At 42.9% G+C, this 6979-nt stretch overlaps 1 protein-coding gene across 1 annotated transcript in view; it reads right to left on the bottom strand.

Moving 5' to 3' along the window:
• ARSB (arylsulfatase B) overlaps window positions 1–6979 on the bottom strand; it is a 175018-nt gene that overhangs the window by 90742 nt on the left and 77297 nt on the right. The gene's annotated exons all lie outside the window — the stretch shown is intronic.

The raw sequence follows: 6979 nt of genomic DNA, 5'->3' as shown, positions 1-6979 counted from the left end.
TTAAAAAGTGTTTATTTTTTTTCTTGTGGGTATTATTTTATGCAAAATAAAAAAATTATGGAGAAAGAAGACATACATAATTTTGAAGTTTTTTCTCCATGTGAAATTTTAAGGCACTGAAATTGACAATACAAATTCTCTTTTTAATTTATTTTCATGAAAACTGAAGAATTCCTTTTTTTTAATATGAAATTTATTGTCAAATTGGTTTCCATACAACACCCAGTGCTCACCCCAAAAGGTGCCCTCCTCAATACCCATCACCCACCCTCCCCCCCTCGCACCCGGACACACCGCCAGTTGTTTTTAAATTTTAAGAGTCTCTTTTGTTTTGGCTCCCCCCCTCTCTAACTTTTTTTTTCCTCCCCCTCCCCCACGGTCTTCTGTTAAGTTTCTCAGGATCCACATAAGAGTGCATGTTTATTTATCTTTGAGGGAGAGACAGAGTGCAAGCGGGGGAGGGGCAGAGAGAGGGGGAGACACAGAATCCGAAGTAGGCTCCAGGCTCTGAGCTGTCAGCACAGAGCCTGACGCGGGGCACCGTGAGATCACGACCTTAGCTGAAGTCAGACACCCAACCGACTGAGCCACCCAGGCACCTCAAGAACAGAAGACTTCTATGTTGCTTATAAATGGTGCTTAAGAACTAAAAAGATACCTCCTCCTTACCTCTTCCAGTACCAAGAGGTACTCAACACTCTTTTTTCCACTCAACACTCCCTCCATTACACAGACATAACCAGAGGGCAGTGTGGCACAACTCTGACATGAGACCTTCAAATCCCCTTGGATAAGGTCACTGAAAAACAAGGAAGCCCCCTGAAGATACCTGCTTGGGACACAGCCCTGTACTAATAATCAATGATGAGGTTGCAATTGCATGCAGGCAATTTTGTGTCACATAGGAGAATGAATCCAGGTAAGCTGAGCTCCCCCTGGTACACGGAAAGAAACCTTAGGGCACCTGTGTGGCTCAGTTGATTTAGTGTCTGACTCTGGATTTCAGCTCAGGTCATGACCCTAGGGTTGTCAGACTGAGTCCCTCATTGGGCTCCTTGCTGAGTGTGGAGCCTTCTTAAGATTCTTTCTCCCTCTGCCCAGCTTCCCCCCCCCCTCTCTAAAATAAAATAAAATTTAAAAAAGAAACTTCTGAGTGAAATTTCACTTAGTCCTACCGAGTGGGGACAGAAGACCTTTTCATTTTACTCACCTGGAAAAACTTTCTAACATTTGCACTGGTAACTGAATTAAACGTCTACTCCCTAGTGATATGAACTCTTTTTTAAGTGTGAAAGTTGAAAATTTCTCCAGTGGGCTCAACGTCTCTGTAAACAGAGCAGTTGGGTGGAAAAAATAATTGCAAGTAAAGTTCCTCCTTTCTTGACAGGATGGCAAGACAAAGCTTCGTCATGCACTGTGTCCAGGGAAGAGGGGTATTCTTCCAAAACAACTGAAGTTGAAGCCAGAGGAGAAGTTATGAGAGTGACTGAAATTAAGTATCTTACCAGCTGGTTGCAGCTCAGTTAGAAATTAAGTTGGACCGTAGGGAAAAAGAGAGCTATTGCTTTTACAGTGAGGTTGGAGAATCATCAGTACCTCCAAAAGTATCCATACATTTAGGTGACTCTAGAGACACATTTGAAATAACCCTTATTTGCATACATATTACACTTCGATTAAATCTTTTTTTAGAAAACCACTGTTATCCGAAGGAGCCACATGAGGGCAGTATGACAGACCCGCTCTGTGATGTAAAAATCTAACGCAGAAATCAAGATGAAAGCCACAGGAAACACACGGAAGGAAAAAGAACTAACATTTGTTAAGCACCTACTATGCAACAGGCACCACTTTAATTTTACATTATCTCTCAAAGAATCTTAAGTCTGATCGGCCTGGAATCGAAGCCTCATGCTAACCACTCAGTAGCTGTGTGACTCAGGGCAATACCTACCTCGGTTTCTTTATATGTAATGTGGAACTAATGATTCCTACCTCAGGTACTATGATGAAAATTAAATGACACCACTTACGATCACTGCTTGGCTGAGTACCTGGCACAGCCTAAGTGTTCAATAAATGGTAGCTAGTATAATTTATAACAACTCAGTCTAGTATTATCCATTTTGTTGTTAAAAACGATAATACTAAAAAAAGGATGGGGCGCCTGGGTGGCGCAGTCGGTTAAGCGTCCGACTTCAGCCAGGTCACGATCTTGCGGTCCGTGAGTTCGAGCCCCGCGTCGGGCTCTGGGCTGATGGCTCAGAGCCTGGAGCCTGTTTCCGATTCTGTGTCTCCCTCTCTCTCTGCCCCTCCCCCGTTCATGCTCTGTCTCTCTCTGTCCCCAAAATAAATAAACGTTGAAAAAATAAATAAATAAATAAATAAATAAATCTTAAAAAAAAAAAAAGGAGTTTGACAAGTCCAAATAGCTAAAAAGTGGCAAAGCTAGGCTTCAAACAAGGTCTGCGTGACTCCCCAGGTTCCTTCTGCCCTCAGAGCGCCATGTTCCTGACATCCCTGGGCTAGAGTGAGTTTTATGCCTACGGGCCACATAAAGCTTCACTTCCCTAGGAGAACCATAAGCAGAGTAAATCTCAGCAAAGTGTATACTCTTCCTCTTGATATAGCAGAAGGTGATGGTATCTCAAGGCGGTTATAGTTCCCTTTAGAGGAAACTTTGTTGCTGGTAAGAAATTCAAGGTTCTGCCTCTAAGGATGCTTCTGCTCATCCTTAACACACTAGGTCCCCGGATCTTCTGTGTGCTTTGCGAAGGGAGGGAGAAGAGTCTGGAGCTAGACTACATGAAGATAACAATTCTGCAGCATATGGGTGGGTGACAATTAGTCTTATCGTTTGCTATCACAGACTTAAAAGAACCTTTCCTAAAACCTTACATCTCTTCTTGACAAAAAGTCAAGGCCCAGTCACCCAAGCCAGTTTATTCAATACACTTTCTATTTTCCGTGAGCAAACCTGTATATTCCCAGCAAGAAGTCGCCATCTTTTGACAGAGGGAATTCCTCTGTATTGCTTATACCTCACAGAGTATGTCACCCAAAACCAACGTTTCAAAACTTAAAAGGAGGCACTGTTCGTGTTATACAAAAATACATTGGAAAGAATCGTTTACACTCTGTGCCCTGAGGTCAAGAATGGCTGAGCTGGCACTATTATTTCCCTCTGTTGTCTAGACTGCCATAAACGATACTGGCTCAGGGCTTGTAGCAGATGCCTGTTGTCTGTATTTTAAATAGATTCACTCCTTTGAGAGATCATATAATCTCTTCCAGTTCCACACACTTGTCAGTGCTCAATACAAAAATACTGGATGATGATGGTGGAGGAAATGCACGTGGAGATGAGGAGGAGGGGGGCTGGGGCTGTGATCTGACTGACGCTAGGAGCAGGTCTGACTCCAAAAGGAAAATACTCTGTGCTGTAAAAGAGAATTTGGCCACTGTGGCTACTGTGGGAGCTGGAAGGGGTTTCTACATCTTAGCAGGGGAGGGTGCTGATGCAGTGAGTAGGACTGTTTTTGCCACTGCTCACTGGGCCGTTCTTCCCATCGGCAACAGTAAGGGATTCTATCATCTGTTATCAGTCATGTTTTCAAGAGCACTCTAGAGAGAAAGCACTGTCAACTGGCACACTGCAATGTCTCTCGGACTCCCCTATCACCGAGCCAACAGCACAAGTGGCAGCATAAAGAGGGCGATTTGGCTTTGCCAGGGGTCTGCATCTCTGCAGGTGACACCTGCCTGAAGGCTGTCACTTATCAGCTAAGGGGTAGAATCCACAGTTGGGCTCTTCAGAAATAGCGTTGTGCATCAGTTCTAGCACAGTCTCCTGGGTATTTCAAGAAGTTGGACATAAAACCTGATCACAGGGGCGCCTGGGTGGCTCGGTCAGTTAAGCATTCGATTCTTGGTATCAGCTCAGGCCATGATCTTGTGGTGATGAGATCAAGCCCCTCGTCAGGCTCCACACTGAGGGTGGACACTGCTTGGGATTCTCTCTCTCCCTCTCTCTCTGTCCCTCCCCTGCTCACATGTGCTCTCTCTCTCAAAATCAATGAATAAACTTAAAAAAAAAAACTGATCACAGTTGCAGCAAGAATACAATAAGCTCGGAGGTGGGGGACAGGGAAAGTGGGTGATGGGCACTGAGGAGGGCACTTGTTGGGATGAGCACTGGGTGTTGTATGGAAACCAGTTTGACAATAAATTATATTTTAAAAAAATAAATAAATGGAAAATGAGCCTTAAAAAGAAAAGAATATGATAAGCTCATTTGAAATAAAGTTTCCAATATTGCTCACTTAAATCTGACAAATTAAAACTGAAAAAGACAATGGAACCATCACCATTTATTTTCTTTTTCCTTTCTTTTTATTTTTGAAAGAGAGAGAGAGAGGGAGTGAGCAGGGGAGGGCAGAGAGACAGGGAGACACAGAATCCAAAGCAGGTTCCAGGCTCTAAGCTGTCAGCACAGAGCCCAATGCGGGGCTCGAACCCATAAGCCGTGAGATCATGACCTGAGTCGAAATGGGATGTTTAACCAACTGAGCCACCCAGGTGCCTCACCATCACCATTTCAAACATGGTTCTTTTCACTTTCTGTCCTAATTTTCTTTTGGGCAGAAGTTACCTTTTGTTCTTGCTAAGAATTTTCAAGAGAAAATTTTGTTTCATTTCCTGACTTACAAAAAATCTTCCAAATCAATATAAGATGATTCCAACTAGTAAAGGAAGCTCTGAAATTTTTTTTTTCAGGGAAATAGTTTTTCCGCAATGTTTTTGGCAGAGGGAAAACCTAATTATAAACACTTTGCTGTCTAGAAAAGAAATGTCAAAAATAAATGTCGTCATATACAGATGGTAAATTTCACTTTATTATTCCTTACTGAACAAAAATAACTGTCAAAAGGTCATGGAAAAACATTGGTTAGCCAAAGATCTGAGCCAAATCATTAAGTATATGACCATGAAGCCCCATCCTTACCCAGCTGATAAAAGTTAAGATGGAACCATGACAACAACATTACTTTTTAGGATGACTCCCAAACAGTATAATGCTGTGGCTTGGCTGTGGAAGGTTGCCCTGAATATCAGTATATTTCCATCTCACTGCCCCCCAACCTGGACTTACCCAAGACATCCTCCTCACTCTGACTCAGGGATCCTAAAAGAAAAAGCAAGAAAAGCTCCAAGAGCCTCAAAGGGCCTGGACTTTCCTCTGAACAGGGCCAGTAACGTAACTGTGACAAATGAGTAGACAACATGACTTCAAATACCAAGAAATACCAAGACACCTCCTTTTCTGAAAAAGAGGACTGCTTGCTGATGGTTGATTTTTTTTAGCCTATTTCTTTTCAGAACTTTTTAACTAAAATGCAAATTGGAGGGTTAATATATGTCTTTGAAGTCATCTAGAGGATTAAGGAAACTCAATTTTCTCCTATGAAAAGATCTTGAAGAAAATACCTATCTGACACTGAATTTACAATTTAATGTTCTTCTCTGTTCCTCTTGTTCTACATTCAATTTCTTTTTTTTTTCTTCATGTTTTTTATTTAGTTTTCCAGAAAGAGCGTAAGTGGAGGAGGGGCAGAGAGAGAGGGGGACAGAGGATTTGAAGCAGGCTCTGTGCTAACAGGCAGAGAGCAGCAAGCCCCATGTGGGGCTCAAACTCACCAACCACGAGATCATGACCTGAGCATAAGTTGGACACTCAACCAACTGAGCCACCCAGGCAGCCCTGTACATCAAATTCTGACTGAATGTGCATTCCCTTCTGCCAAGTCTATCTTTCAAATAGATTTCAAATCCATTCACCCCCATCTATCCCAGAGCCTCGGGTCTGGCACTCCTCCCACCTGGAATGGGGGTGACTTACAGATTGTTTCACTTTGTTGTCAGAGGTATCACTGTGAAACCCCAAACCAATCAAGCCATGTTCATGTTTAAAGACCTCTAATTGGTTTCTAATCAGGAAAAAGTTCAAACTTCAGCCCACATATAGAATCCTTTACATCTGGCCCCAATCTACTTATTGGGCATCAACTCCTGCCCTTCCCAAAGAAAGTGCCCTGTGCTGGGGCACGTGGCTGGCTCAGTCAGTGGAGCATGCGGTTCTTGACCTCCAGGCTATAGGTTCAAGTCCCACACTGGGTATAGAAATTATTTAAAAATAAAATCTTAGGGAGCCTTGGTGGCTCAGTCAGTTAAGCGTCTGATTCTTGGCTTTGGCTCAGGTCACGATCTCATGGTTCATGGATTCAAGCCCCACGATGGGCTCTGCAGTTACAGTACAGAGCCTGCTTGGGATTCTCTTTCTCTCCTCTCTCTGCGCCTCCCCTGCTCATTCACACACACACTCTCTCGCAAAATAAATAAATACACTTTAAAAAAAAATAATAAAATCTTACAAAAAAGAAAAAGTGCCCTGTGCTTCATTCACAGAGAACTAACTTTGCCCTGTTGTTAGGGTATGTCATGCCCTTTCGTGCTCATTTTGCCTTTGTACATGTTGGTTCCTCTCCCTAAAATGCTCTCCCTCTTCTTTCCTGCCTGACTTAAATTTTAATTCTCAGGATACATGTCGCATCTTCTGTTAACTTTTCATATACTGCTCCCCACCACCCCCCTGCCTAGACAGTGTCTCTGTACATCTGCACTTTATATACACCTTTCCTATCACACTTATCTCTATATCTTGTTAATTAGTTGTTCGCTATATATTGTTAATTAGTCGTTCATGGGTTCATCTTCCAGAACTCTGCCTCCCAAGGACAAGGACAATGTCTCATTCATCTTTGCATTCCCAGGACCTAGCATAGGACCCACTGAAGAGAAGGGCTCAAGAATGGGGGTGGGGTGCAGAGTATGGAACAAATAAACAAATGGAGAAAGGGCCACTAAATATTGAGACTAAAAGTTTACTTTGCTTATTGGATAGTGTTTTCTGAGCCGTCAT

This window comes from Herpailurus yagouaroundi, unplaced genomic scaffold (assembly GCF_014898765.1).
Source record: "Herpailurus yagouaroundi ecotype Mexico unplaced genomic scaffold, PumYag 29, whole genome shotgun sequence".
Classification (NCBI taxonomy): Eukaryota; Metazoa; Chordata; class Mammalia; order Carnivora; family Felidae; genus Herpailurus; species Herpailurus yagouaroundi.
This window is presented reverse-complemented; position numbering and strand designations above follow the sequence as displayed.